Source organism: Stomoxys calcitrans, chromosome 3, assembly GCF_963082655.1.
Source record: "Stomoxys calcitrans chromosome 3, idStoCalc2.1, whole genome shotgun sequence".
In the NCBI taxonomy this organism is placed as follows: Eukaryota; Metazoa; Arthropoda; class Insecta; order Diptera; family Muscidae; genus Stomoxys; species Stomoxys calcitrans.
Window position 1 is genome coordinate 156,203,372 of NC_081554.1, and position 18,810 is coordinate 156,222,181.

Here is an 18,810-nt window from a genome sequence, read left to right on the forward strand (position 1 = left end):
TGGGCTATATCGGTTCAGATTGAGATATATCTCCCATATAAACCAATCTCCCGATTAGACTTTTTGAGCCCCTGGAAGCCATAATTTTTTTCCGATTTGGCTGATATTTCGCATGTAGTGTTATGTTATGATTCCAAAATCTACGTCAAGTACGGTCCAAATCGGTTTATAACTTGGTATAGCTCCCATATAAACCGATCTCCCATTTTGACTTCTTAAGCCAGTGGAAGCCACAATTTTCATCCTATTTGGCCTAAATTTTGCACATGGTGTTTTCTTATGAATTCTAACAACTGTGTTAAGTGCGGTTTAAATCGGTCTATAAGCTGGTATAGCTCCAATTTAAACCGATCTCCTAATTTGACTTCTTGCCCCCTGGAAGCCCCATTTTCATCCGATTTGAATTAAATTTTGCACATAGTGTTCTCCTATGACTTCCAACCACTATACCAAGTAAGGTCCAAATATGTTTATAACCTGATATAGCTCCCATATAAACCGATCTACCTATTTGACTTCTTGAGCCTCTGGAAGCAACAATTTTTGTTCGATTAAGCTGAAATTGTGTTTGACAGAAGTTTGGTATGTAGAATAAAATTATGCCATACAACTAAGTATAGTTTGTATAAATTTTTAGCAGAATCCATGTTGGTAGGTTCCCAAGATTCGGCTCGGTCGAATTTAGTATGCTTTTACTTGTTTGTTTTAACTAAGCAAAGAGCAGTCAGTTTATTGAGCAGCTCGGTAGAGTGCGGATGGTAGACTCAAAAAGAGAAAATTTTTTAAATTTCGCCTTAATTCCAAAAATTCTGCTTTGTCAAAAATCATTAGAGCAACATACTGCCAGGTACAAAAAAAAACAACAAGAATATTCAAGGCACATACATTGTTTGGTAATATTTACGCGATAAAGAAATATCCATCCCAAGTTGGAATTTAAATGTGTGAAAACAACAACATATGCATATTTTAGATGCATATTTCGAGGTGTTACAAACGGAATGACGAAATTAGTATACTCCCATCCTATGGTGGAGGCTATAAAAACATGTACTTTTAAAAGATAGACGTGGTGATGTGGAGTAGGATAGACGTGGTGATGTGGAGTAGGATAGACGTGATGATGTGGAGTAGGAAGGTGATGGTTGGAAGGAAGGCGGGGGGAACGAATGAAGCGAAGGGACGATGGATTGATGAGCTGTCAGTAGGCTGCATCGAGCTGAGATGGTGAGCTGAAGATGGTTGGACCATGAATTTTCGGAGCTGGTCGTAAGGGGATAGATGTGGTGATGGACGGGTCAAGCGAAATGACGATGAATGGATGAGCAAGTAGTAGGCTGCATCGAGCTGAGTCGGTGAGCTGAAGATGGATGGACCATGAAGTCTTAGAGCTGGTCGAGTGGGTGTGTGTGAATTTCTGATGTTTTGAAAGTTTTAAGACAGTGTCGATGTTATTCCACGTGACTAACATATTGTATACCGTGTGTGTGAATGTTTCGGTGGCACTCCTGTTTTGACTCAGACTTGTGCTGAGTCATTTCGGGTTATGTCACCTATTTTCTAACTGTTTCTGATTGACGTGTTGCTACGGGATGGTGCTTGCATCATCCCTTAAGATGACCAGTCCGGAAGTTCAACTGGTAGAAGTTGGACTGCGTGGTCCAAGCAGATTCCTTAATCTGGTACCACGGGAGTCAGGATCCCCTAGAGCTTCGGTTCCAGCCTCACTATTGGTGAGACCCCAGTTCAGAGTAATGTGGTGGCTGTGGTTTAACTCCTAAAATCGCAGGAAGGGCATTTCGATGCTCGGTGTGGAGTTGCATTTACTCAACCGGTTGCCGTGACCCATAGAACGGAAAAAGTTTTGGATAGTGCTCTGCTCCAAAACAAGGAGGAGGACACGTCCAGACAACGTGAACTCGAATTGGTACTCATGCTAGCTTTGACTATGTATGGGGACGTTGATAGACGCATTGTATTCACCCAGGGTTAAGAGCCCCTGCAGGATTGAGCCATCACGGCAGGTGCCTGCATAAAACACCATTAGAACTTGTCCGGGTCTGCAGAGATGAAGGCTCTCATTTCTGGGGAGCCGTTCTTCTGTGATCTGGGTGAATTTGCGAACGTATCTCTGTTATCTCTCCTGAGGTTTGTAGAGGGATCAGGATGGTTCCGACGGGGGGTGACACAGGCTCTGGAGTAGGTAGGTCCGTGCTTGCGTAGGGAAGGGCGGTTCTTCACCACCCGCTCGGGTTTCTCCACTCCTCCTGTCTTTTCATACCCTCCACCATAGGATGGGGGTATACTAATTTCGTCATTCTGTTTGTAACACCTCGAAATGTGCATCTAAGACCCCATAAAGTATATATATTCTTGATCGTCATGTCGTGCAATTCTCGTCTGATTTAACTGAAATTATGCACGTAGTGTTTTGATAGCACTTCCCAAAACTACGCTAAGTATGGTTTAAATCGGTTCATGTTTTGATAAAGCTGCCATATAAACCGATCTTGGGTCTTGACTTCTGGAGCCTCTAGAGGGCGCAATTCTCGTTCGATTTAACTGCAATTTTGCACATACTGTTTTGGTATCACAGACGCAATTCTTATCTGAATGATAAGAATTGCGTCTTACGTCTTTATGGTCCGAATCGGACTATAACTTGATATAGCTCCAATAGCATAACTGTTCTTATTCAATATTCTTTGTTTGTCTAAAAGTGACACTGCGCATAGAACTTGACAAATGCGATCAATGGTTGAGGGTATATACGATTCGGCCCGGCGGAACTTAGCACGCTTCTACTTGTTCTTTTTAATCGCGTATAACTTCTAGTACGAGGTCTCACATTTTCCTTTTTCTTCCCTTTCTCTCTCTCTAGGGTACCACAATGGGACAACCTGCCTCCGAGTGAACTCCCATTTGGTGGGCGACCCATTCAACCTAACACAACTTCTGTTAGTGACCAAATTCTCTTGATTACAAAGTACAGACCGACATCTGTTATCTTTGTCGCTTCAAAACTGACTGAAACTAAAATTTTGGAGTATTGCATATAAGAAAACAAAACCCTATACCGTGTAGGGTATTCAGTTCTTTGAACGATTTGTTGTTATAGGCATAACTTGAAATCTTAACAGAAGTCCGCTTGAAAATTTTCATTATATTCGAATAAGAACAGCGACCTAGATATGATCCGAAAATCTCTGGATCGTTATATGTAGGAGCTGATTTCAACACCCACATGCCCTACATATGCTATCACTTGCCGCACCGATTTCGCATAAGTGAGCTGGTAATCCTAGGTGCCCGTTATGATACCGAAAGCTCTACCGACCTCCTTCTTATTTCCCTTCAGTAATAGCCTCATCTCCCACGCCTTCGACCTTCGTCGACTGCGTCGACCCGAAAGGCTTCGGGTTCACCAAGTTTATTGACGGCAGTTCTCTGGCCTTTACTGCCAAATCATCTGCTTTCCCCATACTCCGCTATGATCCGGCATCCAAACGATGCGGATTGTGCCATCCTCAGAGAAGGCGTTAATCCCCTTCTTACACTTCAAGACTGTCCGTGACCTTACTGTCCTGGTTGTTATTGCCCTAATGGTTACTTTTCTTTTCGAGGTTACTTTTTAGTATTTAGAGAGCTCAAGAAACCGATTACTGGCTTAGGTGTATGTCCATAGTGTACATGGGGTGGATTAATCTCTGCGCCCTCTTTTTAACCTAAGCTAACCTAACAGCCAGACTCACAGATATATGTCTACTGACTTTGAATGCTACGAAAGTCTCTAAAAAATGTGTCCCCACATTTAAAACTTCTTCTTGCCTCCTACAAGACCCTGTTCCGTAAATATATATATTTATTCTGGCTCTTATTCTTTATTTTTTTCTGCTTTTGTTTTCTCGTTTTGGCACAGAAAGCTGTTTGTAAATACTAAATATTTTTTATTATGTTGTCATTTTGGTTTATGTGTGTAAGCAAGTGTACAAGGATATTATGTTTTTATTAACCAAATAAAAACATTTTTACTGCAATTCCATACAAACAAACTCAGGGCTCTAATGCGCCTGCATTCGTCAGCATCCACATCTCGACTTCTTTGAACTTCACCACATTGGCAACCTCAAGCTCATCCTCTTTGGTTAGCCGGAATGGGAAGAAACATTTCTTGTTTTATAACAATAAAAAAGGAAAGGAATGAAAAAAACCTCTGCCCCTATGACTTAATACTTTTATGGTTGAGTCTTGTATGGGGAAAAGGATATTTCTTGTATTTGCTACGCAATTGGATTTATGCCAATATTTCTGTCATTTCACTCCCATTCTGTTGGAAAGTTTCATTTCAATGGCAAGGAAAACATCAGCATTTGGAAAAATGCATTTCTGCCATTTGTGTTTCATTGGTTAACAAAAGAAATCCTTTATGGTTTGGTCCTTTCATTTACCCGTTGTTGATCTGGCCATTCTGTCATTTTCCCCTCACTTGTGTTTTGCTTGCCTTTCTAGCAACCTGCTCGCCATGCCTGGCCGTATGTCGGACTGCCAGTCAGTTTTCTGTTTTTCTGTTATTGTTGTTTGGTTGAATGATATTACAAAACTAAGACTCTTTTGTAAATTTTAATAACAAAATGAGATGACATTTATAGAAAAATGTTGTTTTTCCTTCCAACAAAAAGTGGCCAAAATATTTGGCAAATGCTTTGTCGACCGCAGTAAATGCACAGTGTTTAAAAATGGAATGAATACGGAAATTTATTATACCCTCCACCATAGGTTAGGGGTGTACTAATTTCGTCATTCTGTTTGTAACACCTCGAAATATGCGCCTAAGACCCCATAAAGTATATATATTCTTGATCGTCGTGACATTTTAAGTCGAACTAGCCATGTCCGACCGACTGTTCGTCCGTCCGTCAGTCCGTCTGTCTGTCGAAAGCACGCTAACTTTTGAAGGAGTAAAGCTAGCATCTTGAAATTTTGCACAAATACTTCTTATTAGTGTAGGTCGGTTGGGATTGTAAATGGGCCAAATCGGTCCATGTTTTGATATAGCTGCCATATAAACCGATCTTGGGTCTTGACTTCTTGAGCCTCTAGAGGGCGCAATTCTTATCCGATTTGACGGAAATTTTGCACATAGTGTTTTGATATCACTTCCAACAACTGTGCTTAGTATGGTTCAAATCGGTTCATAACCTGATATAGCTGCCATATAAACCGATCTTGGGTCTTGACTTCTTGAGCCTCTAGAGGGCGCAATTCTCGTCCGATTTGAATGAAATTTTGCACAAAGTGTTTTGATATCACTTCCAACAACTGTGAGTAGTATGGTCCTAATCGGTTCATAACCTGATATAGCTGCCATATAAGCCGATCTTGGGTCTTAACTTTTTGAGCCACTAGAGATTTGGCACAAATTTTGTTCAATGGCTTCTCCCATGACCTTCAACATACGTATGCAATATGGTCAGAATCGATCTATAGCTTGATACAGCTTCCATATAAACCGATCTCCCGATTCCGCTTCTTGAGCTCCGAATCAGACTATAACTTGATTTAGCTGCTCCTCCGTCCTTATTCATTATACTTTGTTTGCCTAAAAACAGATACTGTGCAAAGAACTCGACAGATGCGACCATGCTGGAGGGTATATAAGATTCGGCACGACCGAACTTAGCATGCTCTTACTTGTTATAATTGCTTTTTGAGCCACTAGAGGGCGCGATTCTCTTCCGATTTGGCACAAATTTTGTTCAATGGCTCCTCCCATGACCTTCAACATACGTATGCAATATGGTCAGAATCGATCTATAGCTTGATACAGCTTCCATATAAACCGATCTCCCGATTCCGCTTCTTGAGCTCGGAATCGGACTATAACTTGATATAGCTGCTCCTCCGCCCTTATTCATTATACTTTGTTTGCCTAAAAACAAACATTGGGATAAATTTCGGTACGCCTTCTACAGAGCTATCCCTTAAATGGAAATATGTTCCCTTTTATAGTTGAGTACAAACTGTGACAAAACAAAAAAAAAATTTGTACCGAAAAGAATTTTTGTAGATAAATTTTACAGAAGCTTATTTATTATCATTCAGTATTCGGCTTGTAGTGCAATCTACAAACTAAAAAGTAATCTCGAAAAAGAAAATCTCAGGAAATCTGTGTTACTAACGGAATCCTTAACTGTTTTCCATGCCACGCTCCTAAGTTGGTTCATGTCTGGTATTGTGACTCCACCTAAGTGCCGGTATCTGTTTCCCCACATGCCCTACACATACTATCATTTGCCGCACCGATTTAACATAAGTGAGCTCGTAGTCCTATATGTCCCGTAATGATACCTAGAGCTATATCGACCTCCTTCTCACTTCCCTTCAGTAAGAGCCTCGTCTTACTGAAGGGAAGATTTTCGCCGTCCTTCCGACCGTATGTCTGTTCCACAATGTTGCACGCGCATTCGTCGCCCACTCCCTTTGCCTTCTTGTGACCTTAGGTTAGGTAAGGTTGAAGAGAAGGTGCAGATATTAATCCGACCCATGCCACTATGGACATACACTTAAGCCAGTAATCGGCTTGTTGTGTGCTCGAAATACAAAAAAAAGTAACCCCCAAAAAGAGAATCTAAGTTAGGAATTCCGTGCTACTTACAAAATCCTAAATTCTTTTCCATGCCACGCCCAAGTTGGTTCGTATCTCCACCTAAGTGCCGGTATCTGTTACACACGAAAGCCGGACAATGACATAGAAAATGCTCAAACGCCTCATCATTTTCCCAACATGCCCTACACTTTCTATCACTTGCCGCACCGATTTTACATAAGTGAGCTCGTAGTCCTATGTGTTCCGTAATGATACCAATAGCTATACTGACCTCCTTCTTACTTCCTTTCAGCAATAGCCTTGTCTTCTTACGATCTGGATGCCCCCATAGGATTTTCATCGTCCTACCGAACGTTTCGGTGTTCCGATGTGTTAAATGCGCATTCGTAACCCCTAGCACGGACTGCGTCGATCCGAAAGGCTTCGGGTTAACCAAGTTTATTGACGGCAGTTCTCTGGCTTTACTGCCAAATCATCTGCTTTCTCTTTCTCCCATACTCCGCTATGGCCCGGCACCTAAACGATGCGGATTGTGTCATCTTCAGAGAAGGCGTTAATCTCCTTCTTACATTCCATCACTGTTCGTGATCTTACATTCTAATACTTATTACATGATTTTGTTATTGTTTACTGCCCGTAAAGATGTTCACACTCGAAGTCCTCGCGTCAACACCACACCAACTTTCGTGCCCCCGGCACGGGATGTCAGCACAAGCTGGAACATTGTTCTTTGCTGTCACAGAAGGCAGAAGCTTAGCTGCGAGGCAGAAGCTTAGGTGCGAAGGCAGACGCTTAGCTGCGATGCAGAAGCTAAGCTGCGAGGCAGAAGCTTAGCTGCGAGGCCGAAACTCAGCTGCGAGCTACCAGGCGCGTCCACAGTTTGCGGATAGTGAAAAGTTCCATCCGGAGAAGCTGTAACTGCAGTCGCGGACAATCAGCGGTATCGAGCGGAGAGTCTCAGTGAGAGGTCGGATGGCACCGGCTCTTGCACAAATACTGAGTACCTATGATGATCGATATGCTAAGGCGAGTTATTGGCGCCTTTAAATAACCAATGGCCACCCTGTTCCCGCGGCTGTCGGTCCTTTGGACCGGAACGAGTTTGCTCACCTACAGGTGCTTGACGAAGATCGCCACCTCCACATGAAAATATGTTACAAGAACAACAACAACAACGCATTTCGTTATTGCCCGGATCTCCGTCTAAAGGACCGTACTATAGTCAGGCAGTCTAAGACATATCTCAGTCCCTGGGGTTCTCAATGTAGACCCCCAGGCCCACTCCGTCCTCTAGCTTTGATCCATCCGTGTAACACGATCTTCCAGATAGCAAAAGTAGGGTTCCGAGACTGTGCTGCTGGCAGCAGTGTCTCGCACTCGACCTAAAGTGTCGCTTCAGGTATCCGGACGGAAATCTCTTCCCGTCCTTGCAGGTTTCCTATCGTTGCCTCGATTATAGCGCGATGGTATTACCTACTCCTATCCTTTATCCGTTCTCCCATCGCTTTAAGTCTTATAGCCGCAATGGATGCCTCACACTTAATCTGTATGTCTATGGGTCGAATATCTAGAATGTTCTCCACTGCCCTAGTAGGTGTGTTCCTCATCGCTCCGCCTATGCCAACACAACACGTTCTCGGAACCTGTTGTATAATCCTAACGTTGCACTTTTTCTCCATCGAGGCCCACCATACTACTGAGGCTTAAGTAAGTATTGGTCCTGTAGAGCTGGTGGACTATCCTCTGATTCAGGCCCCATTTCGAGCCTACGGCCCGTCTACATAGTGCAGATATCAGTGAGCCTTCTCAGTGCGCTCCTGAATGTGACACTTCCAATTCAGTTTTCTGTCCAAGATCACACCTGAGTATTTTACTTTGTCATGTATCGAAATCGTCTTATTGATGAAACGTGGTGCGTTAAATTGGTCCACCTTCGTTTTGCTCGTGAACAGGCATATTTCAGTCTTCTCTGGGTTAACATTGATACCTCTGGGTCTAGCCCAGTCGTATGCTATATGTATGATCCTTTCGACCTTTTGCATAGCTCTTTCAGATCCTTATCCCTTAGAAGTATTCCTATCCCTCCTAAGTAAATATCCGTAATAGGTCATTTTTGGTGGTCACCCATAGAAGTGACGATAAAATACCCCCCTGTGCCTACAGCCCGTCTACAAAGTGACCATCTGTGGGCTTTGTCAGCATGCTCCTGAATGTGACACCTTCAATTCAGTTTCCCGTCCAAGATCACACCTAAGTATTTGACCTTGTCAGATATCGAAATCGTTTTATTGAGGAAACGTGGTGCGTTAAATTAGCCCACTTTCATCTTCCTCGTAAACAGGCATATTTCAGTCCTCTATGGGTTAACACTAAGACCTCTGGGTCTAGCCCAGTCATATGCCATAAACAAGACCCTTTCGGCCCTTCTGCATAGCTGGTTCGGATCCTTATCCCTAAGAAGTATTATAATTTCCCTAATGGTATTATCACGGGTTCAAATCCCTCCTCAGTCATTTGTGTTTTGTTAGGACTCTTTTCATAAATTTTCATTAGTTTTTTTTGGGAATTTCTTACACACATTAAAAACAACATTCATTTGTATGTAGTCAATTGTTTATAATTAAATTCACAATAATCCTAATTTAATATTTTTTAACAGAATTTCAGCAAAGTAGATGACAACTTCTTGGCAAAAACATTCTTTGAATTTTTTTTGTGTGGATATGTTTTTCTGCCTTTGTATAAGTTGGTATATTATGGCAGGGGCCGCTGTTCGTGGTTTTTCCTTTAAATTAAATTTCAGGCAAATGTGTGTCCTTGTATGAGAGTGAGTATGAGTGTGGTGAGCTCTTGTTGTGTCCACACAATCATTGTAACAGAAAGGGTTGTATTTTTTTTCGTAGTTTTGCTGTTGCAGAATCGTGCGTATGTGTACAGTGGATGGATGTTTCGTGATTTGACAGGAATGAGGTTCGGAAGAGAGTAAATGAAAAAAATTTCGGCCGGGCCGAATCTTATATACCCTCCACCATGGATCGCATTTGTCGAGTTCTTTTCCCGGCATCTCTTCTTAGACAAATAAGGATATAAGAAAAGATTTGCCCTGCTATTAGAGCGATATCAAGATATGGTCCGGTTTGGACCACAATTAAATTATTTGTTGGAGACCTGTGTAAAATGGCAGCCAATTCGAATAAGAATTGCGTCCTTTGGGGGCTCAAGAAGTAAAATAGAGAGATCGATTTATATGGGAGCTGTATCGGGCTATAGACCGATTCAGACCATAATAAACACGTATGTTGATGGTCATGAGAGAATCCGTCGTACAAAATTTCAGGCAAATCGGATAATAATTGCGATCTCTAGATTCTCAAGAAATCAAGATCCCAGATAGGTATATATGGCAGCTATATCAGGTTATGAACCGATTTCAACCATACTTGGCACAGTTGTTGGATACCATAACAAAATACTACGTGCAAAAATTCATTCCAATCGGATAATAATAGCGCCCTCTAGAAGCTCAAGAAGTCAAGTCCCCAGATCGGTTAATATGACAGCTATATCAGGTTATAGACCGATTTGAACCATACTGGGCACAGTTTTTAGCTATCATAACAAAATACTTCCTGCAAAATTTCATTCAAATCGGATAAGAATTGCGCACTCCAGAGGCTCAAGAAATCAAGACCCAAGATCGGTTTATATGGCAGCTATATCAAAACATGAACCGATATGGCCCATTTACAATACCAACCGACCTACACTAATAAGAAGTATTTATGCAAAATTTAAAGCGGCTAGCTTTACTCCTTCGGAAGTTAGCGTGCTTTCGACAGACAGACGGACGGACGGACGGACGGACGGACAGACGGACGGACATGGCTAGATCGACATAAAATGTCACGACGATCAAGAATATATATACTTTATGGGGTCTCAGACTAATATTTCGAGTAGTTACAAACAGAATGACGAAATTAGTATACCCCCCATCCTATGGTGGAGGGTATAAAAATGGTGCTAGATGTTATAGATGAAAACAAATTGGTTAGAGACTGATTTGGACCATACTTGACACAGTTGTTGGAAGTCGTAATAGAACACCGCATGCTCAATTTCAGCAAAATCGGACAAAAAGTACGGCTTGTAAAGCTTCAAGAAGTCAAATCGAGAGATCGGAATTTATGGTAGCTAAAGCCGATTAAAAGCAGATTTAAACCGTATTACACACAGGTGTTATAAATCATAAGAATATATTGCATGCTCAATTTCAGACAAATCGGACAAAAATTGCGACTCCCACGGGCTCAAGAAGTCAAACCTGGAGATAGGTTTATATGGGGGCTATATTAGGTTATATACCGATTTGAACCGTATTTGGTACAGTTGGAAGTCATAACAGAACACTACATGCAAAATTTCAGCCAATTCGAAGAAAAACTTAGGCTTCCAGGTGCTCAAGAAGTCTAATCGCGAGATCGTTTTATATGGGAGCAATATATAAATCTGAACCGATATAACCCGTTTTAAATCCCCAACGACCTTAATTTATACTAAGTATCTGTGCAAAATTTCAAGCGGCTAAATTTACGCGTTGGACCGCTTTCGTGATTTCGAAAGACGGACGGACGGACATGGTTAGGTCGACTCAGAATTTCGAGACGATCAAGAATGTATATACTTATTGGGGACTTGGACGAATTTTTCAAGGATTTGCGGCCGTGCCGAACTTTATATATCCACCACCAAGGATATAATAATCATCCTATTTAATTATAGTTCCACTACTATATTCATAGTTACATCTAAACCGGGGCTGGTGTCTATCGTATATTATTCAGAACCCGAGAACTCATATACAAAAAACAGTTTCAGCGAACTGAGGCAATAAATCCGCTTTTCGTAGGATTAAAACCCTAAACTGGAAAATCGATCTATATGACGAAATCGGGTAATAATTAATGATTTTATGGGCTTCAGACACTTTATCGGCATATCGGTTTATATGACAGCTATATATAAATATAGTCCGATTCATCCCAATCGGATAAGAATTGCACACTTTAGAGGCTCAAGAAGTCAAGATCCAAGATCGGTTTATATGGCAGCTATATCAAGTTATGCACCGATTTGAACCATAATTCGCACAGTTGTTGGATATCATAACAAAACACGTCGCGCAAAATTTCATTCTGATCGGATAAGAATTGCGCACTCTAGAGGCTCAAGAAGTCAAGACCCAAGATCGGTTTATATGGCAGCTATATCAAGTTATGCACCGATTTGAACCATACTTGGCAAAGTTGTTGGATATCATAACAAAACATGTCGTGCAAAATTTCATTTCAATCGGACAAGAATTGCGCACTCTAGGGGCTCAAGAAGTCAAGACCCAAGATCGGTTTATGTGGCAGCTATATCAAAACATGGACCGATATGACCCATTTACAATACCAACCGACCTACACTAATAAGAAGTATTTGTGCAAAATTTCAAGCGGCTAGCTTTACTCCTTCGAAAGTTAGCGTGCTTTCGACAGACAGACGGACGGACGGACATGGCTAGATCGACATAAAATGTCGCGACGATCAAGAATATATATACTTTATGGGGTCTCAGACGAATATTTCGAGTAGTTACAAACAGAATGACGATATTAGTATACCCCCCAACTCAGTGACAAGGGACATTTTTTTGTTATAGCCGAGTCCGAACGGCGTACCGAAGTAACCATGCATGATAATGTCGCGAATGTCGGCACCGCTTTGTCCCATGTTCACGCCAGAATTCTAACACGTTCAGCGTCTTAGGCTACAATGGCACGAATTCGAAATCCACATTCAGGGCGCAGTGTCCCCACCCTAAAAAGATATTATAGAGTGAAAGAAGGCGCAGCGGAGCGGGCCCTGTCCAGCTAGTTAAAATACAAAACTAGATGTTATTAAGGTTTTTTATACCCTCCACCATAAGATGGGGGGTATACTAATATCGTCATTCTGTTTGTAACTACTCGAAATATTCGTCTGAGACCCCATAAAGTAAATATATTCTTGATCGTCGCGACATTTTATATCGATCTAGCCATGTCCGTCCGTCTGTCCGTCCGTCCGTCGAAAGCACGCTAACTTCCGAAGGAGTAAAGCTAGCCGCTTGAAATTTTGCACAAATACTTCTTATTAGTGTAGGTCGGTTGGTATTGTAAATGGGCCATATCGGTCCATGTTTTGATATAGCTGCCATATAAACCGATCTTGGGTCTTGACTTCTTGAGCCTCTAGAAGGTGCAATTCTTATCCGATTGAAATGAAATTTTGCACGACGTGTTTTGTTATTATATCCAACAACTGTGCCAAGTATGGTTCAAATCGGTTTATAACCTGATATAGCTGCCATATAAACCGATCTTGGGTCTTGACTTCTTGAGCCTCTAGAGTGCGCAATTCTTATCCGATCAGAATGAAATTTTGCACGACGTGTTTTATTATTATATCCAACAACTGTGCCAAGTATGGTTCAAATCGGTCCATAACCTGATATAGCTGCCATATAAACCGATCTTGGGTCTTGACTTCTTGAGCCTCTAGAGTGCGCAATTCTTATCCGATTGGAATGAAATTTTGCACGACGTGTTTTCTTATGATATCCAACAACTTTGCCAAGTATGGTTGAAATCGGTCTATAACCTGATATAGCTGCCATATAAACCGATCTTGGGTTTAGACTTCTTGAGCCTCTAGCGTGCGCAATTCTTATCCGATCAGAATGAAATGTTGCACGACGTGTTTTGTTATGATATCCAACAACTGTGCAAGTATGGTTCAAATCGGTCCATAACCTGATATAGCTGCCATATAAACCGATCTTGGGTCTTGACTTCTTGAGCCTCTAGAGTGCGCAATTTTTATCCGATTGGAATGAAATTTTGCACGACGTGTTTTCTTATGATATTCAACAACTTTGCCAAGTATGGTTGAAATCGGTCCATAACCTGATATAGCTGCCATGTAAACCGATCTTGGGTCTTGACTTCTTGAGCCTCTAGAGGGCGCAATTCTTATCCGATTGGAACGGAATATCGCACGAATTTCGTCATGATATCCAACAACTGTGCCAAGTATGGTTCAAATCGGTCCATAACCTGATATAGCTGTCATATAAACAGATCTGCGGATTTGACTTCTTGAGCTTCTAGAGGGCGCAATTCCTATCCGATTTGGCTGAAATTTTGCATGACGTATTTTATTTTTACTTTCAACAACTGTGTCAAATAAGGTTCAAATCGGTTCATAACCTGATATAGCTGTCATATAAACCGATCTGGGATCTTGACTTCTTGACCCCTAGAGGTCGCAATTATTATCCGATATACCTGATTTTTTGTACGACGGCTCCTCTCATGACCATCAACAAACGTGTTAATTATGTTCTGAATCGGTCTATAGCCCGATACAGATCCCATATAAATCGTTCTCTCTATTTTACTTCGTGAGCCCCAATGGGCGCAATTCTTATACGAATTTGCTGAAATTTTATACAGGTCTCCAACATATAATTTAATTGTTGTCCGAACCGGACCATATCTTAATATCATTTTAACAGCAGAGCAACTCTGATTTATATCCTTTTAAGCCTAAGAAGAGATGCCGGGAAAAGAACTCGACAAATGCGATCCATGGTGGAGGGTATATAAGATTCGGCCCGGCCGAACTTAGCACGCTTTTACTTGTTTTTCCATATTTTAATGAATTTTTGGTCACACTTAAATACTGTGCCACTTGTTTTCATTCTCCATAGCACTTAGGGCAAAGAGAATCGAGACTCTTTGTGTTCTTTTCCTCACTTGTGAAATTTCTGACAAATTTTGGTAATTTTTCAAACCAATGGAAAATCTATACCACAAAGGCAGGCATCAAGGTTAATGACATTTTTGTTGTTGTTGTTGTTCTATCTGTGTTTAACCAATCTCTTTTAGTTTTGTTTAGTTTATGGGGCTGTGATTTTTGTTGGTCCTTTGGCCGCACTTATGGTCCTTATTGTTATTATTATGGATTTCGTTTTGGCAAAATTATGTTAGAAATTTGGGGGGGCCAGACTCTACTTAAGAGTGGCAATTGTCTGTTGGGTTTGAAGGGATGATAAAAGCATTAAGTTCTGGATTCTTCACCAAAAGACAGATTTGCAGCAGCTTGGAGTTTTGGTCCTGTGCCTTATAAAGCTTAGATTGTCATGGCCGACATGGCATTCTAAATCGCCAGGGTAGGAATCCTAATAGTTTCTATTGGTGTAGCTCAGTTCAGATGGTAAATGGGTCACATATGACCAAGAATTGATGTAAATATCATGTCTCATTTTTATGGTCTCCAACCTGTGGAGCCCAGTTTTTATCTAATTTGGATCTGGTCTTCCGTCTTGCAAATTTTGTCCATGAACATTCCACAAAGGAACAGAGCAAACTTCTCACATATCAATGAGTGCGATCCGATTCAAGTTTAAGCTCAATGATAAGAGGCCTCCTTTTTATATAGCCGAGTCCGAACGGCGTGCCGCAGTGCGACATCTCTTTGGAGAGAAGTTTTACGTGTCATAGTACCTCACAAATGTTGCCAGTATTAGGAGGGGAAAACCACCGCTGAAAATTTTTTCTGATGGTTTCGCCAGGATTGGAACCCAGACGTTCAGCGTCATAGGCGTACATGCTTACCTCTGCGCTACGGTGGCATCTTTCGTTTTGCCTATCAATATATGCGGCAAACGCATTTTCACTGTTTTTTTCTCTGTGTAAGCAGCTTCTGGCATTAACTTCCAGGATGCTACAAGCCAAATGACCATATTATGGACGAAGGTTTAAAAAACTGGTTTCCTCTCCTTATATCAAGAACTGACCTTTATATCTTCAATAACCTTTAATCTCATCCCTAGTTCTTGGAATTGAACAATTGCATTTCATTTATCTGAATTGTTCGAATTAATTAATAGACCGCGATATTCTCATACTTCCATAGTGAAATGAATTGACATCGACAGACATTTGCCATGCAATTAAGTAATTTATTAAACAAACTTTTAACTAATTAGTAGAGATTATGTTTAGACATCGTTACAAGAAATATGTACATGCATACCCATAATTATGCATATGTATGTGTTCGTGAGTGTTTCTATGCTATGTCCATTTATGTAAACATGAATACTGAACTAATTGTATATTCGTGTCTTTGGGTTTGTGTGAGTGTTCTTGTAGTTGTAGTCATAATTAATCAAAATCGTTCATTCATTCATATGAGAGAAATAGACATATTGACAATATTTCGCTTACATAAATAATGATTGTTAAACAAATACCGAAAAATTCTTCAAATGTTGGTGAGGTGGGAGAGAGGGAATGGAGGAAATAATGAAATAATAAAATAATTAATTTCTCTATGAGTAGTATGAAAAATTTGGATATCATTGCAAGAGATGCATAGTGGAATGAGAGAGTGATAGGAATATAAGTAGCAGTAGTAGTTAAAATAGGATGCATGTTTTTTTCAAGAACTTTTAGGTATTGCTGATTAGAGACATGAAACTCAAATGGCTGATAAAGAATGTTAAGTACAGTTGTTCCTAAGGGTCATATGCTAAGCTACCTAAAACCTAATTTTCAGTAAACCGGTATACCAGGCTTCTATTTCGCGTAGAATTACGAACCCGTATTAGGGCATAAAACCCAAGGGCTGAGCATTAGTATTGGATGATGGGTGGCCCACTGATGGGTACTTCACTTGAATGCCAGTTTGGACCATTGTAATACTTCATTGTGTAGCGATGGGATTTATTGTCTGGAAAAGAATATTACCGGATGTCCTTAAAATTCGACGGTACTTGAGTACTTGAACGTACGAGGTTGGCACATTACAAAACAAGTAAAAAGGCGTCAACTTCGGCCGGGCCGATCTTTGGATACCCACCACCACGGGTATATATGTAAACCACCTCTCATTAAAATCCGTTGAAAATTGCATACCTTATGTCCCATACCAGTTATATCGAAATATGTTCCTATTTGGACCAAATACTAATAAGTACAGTAGCTATATCAAAAAATAAACCGATCTGAACCATATACGATACGTACAGGGTGGCTGATGAATATTGCTACAATGATGAATATTGCTACATTTTTTTTTCGGTGTATGGAATACATTTTTCTTTTATTCATGTTAAATTAAATTATTAAATTAATTATTAAATTATTATTAATTAAATTAATTAATTAATTAATTAAATTAATTATTAAATTATTATTATTAAATAGAAAAAAAGTTATTACATTTTTTTTTGGTAGCGGCTTTCATCAGCCACCCTGTATGTCGAAAAGCCTAACATAAGTCACTGTGTTAAATTTCTGTGAAATCCGATTATTAATGCGCCTTTTATGGGGCCGAAACTTTAAATCGAGATATCGGTCTACATGGCAGCTATATCCAAATCTGAACCGATCTGGCCCAAATTGAAGAAGGATATCAAAGAGCCTAACTAAACTCACTGTCTCAAATTTCAGCAACATCGGACAATAAATGAGCCTGTTATGGCCCCAAAACCTAAAACCGAGAGATCGATCTATATGGCACCTATATCCAAATCTGGACCGATCTGTGCCATATTGCAGTAGTATGTCAAAGGGCTTAACTTAAATCACTGTCCCAAATTTCGGCGACATCGGACAATAAATACGCCTTTTATGGGCCCAAAACCTTAAATCGAGGGATAGTTCTATTTGGCAGCTATATCCAAATCTGAACCAATCTGGGCTAAATTGACGAAGGATGTCGAAGGGCCTAACACAACTTACTGTCCCAAATTTCGGCGACATCGGACAATAAATGTGGCTTTCATGGGCTTAAGACCCCAAATCGGTGGATCGGTCTATATGGCAGCCATATCCAAATCTGAACGGATCTGGGCTAAATTGACGAAGGATGTCGAAGGGCCTAACACAACTCACTGTCCCAAATTTCGGCGACATCGGACAATAAATGTGACTTCTATAGGCTCAAGACCTTAAATCGAGGGATAGGTCTATATGGCAGCTATAACCAAATCTGGCCTAACACAACTCACTGTACCAATGTCAGCAAAATCGGATAATAAATGTGGCTTTAATGGGCCTAAGACCTTAAATCGGCGGATCGGTCTATATGGCAGCTATATCCAAAAATGGACCGATCTGGGCTAAATTGACGAAGGATGTCGAAAGGCCTAACACAACTCACTGTCCCAAATTTTAGCAAAATCGGATAATAAATGTTGCTTATATGGGCCTAAGACATTATTTATTTATTATCTGATTTGGGTGAAAACTTTTTACAACGTCTTCTCCCATGACCTTCAATATACGTGTCAAATATGGTCTATAACCTAGTACAGCTCTCCTATAAAACGATCTCCCTGTTTTACTTTTTGATCCCCTATAGGGCGAAATCCTTGTTCGATTCTGCTGAAATTTTACATAATGACTTCTATTGTGTGATATAGCTCCATTAGCATAGCAATCCTTTTCTTTTATCCTTTCCTTTCCTTTGTTTGCTTAAAAAGAGACATCGGGAAAAGAACTCGACAAATGCGATCCATGGTGGAGGGTGTATAAGATTCGACCCGGCCGAACTTAGCACGCGTTTGCTTGCTTCTTTTGTGTTTTGACTGAGCAAAAAAGCAGTCAGAATATTGAGCAGCTCGGACGAGAGCGGATGGTAAACTCGGAATGTATAAATTTTTTAAGTTTCGGTACAAAAAATCTAGTATGTTCAATGACAAAAATCATTAGAGCATCATACAAATGGCTGCCAGGTACAAGAAAATACAAAAAGAATTTCTAAGGCTCAGACATTGTTTGGTAACATTTACACGATAAAGAAATATCCATTACAAAGTAGGTATTTAAATGTGCGAAAACAGTCACGAAAATGTTTGGTTTTATTTAAAGCATAAGGAAAACAGAATATCATAATACAAAACCATAATGGGTTATACGAAAATGGAAGACTTTTAATATAATTGTGTATCATAACATTGTAATAAATCCAAATTTTCTGTGAAAGATTGTGAATAACCAACTGAGATAGGCTTATATATCGTAAACATTTGATATATAAGCAAGAATTTAACGGAAAAGCAAGTACTTTCCTCGTAAACAAAGTTCAACGTTTCTCAGAAAAAA

At 40.4% G+C, this 18,810-nt stretch overlaps 1 protein-coding gene across 1 annotated transcript in view; it reads left to right on the forward strand.

Annotated features, from left to right (window-relative positions):
* LOC131996191 (uncharacterized) overlaps nucleotides 1–18,810 on the forward strand; it is a 76,193-nt gene that overhangs the window by 16,452 nt on the left and 40,931 nt on the right. The gene's annotated exons all lie outside the window — the stretch shown is intronic.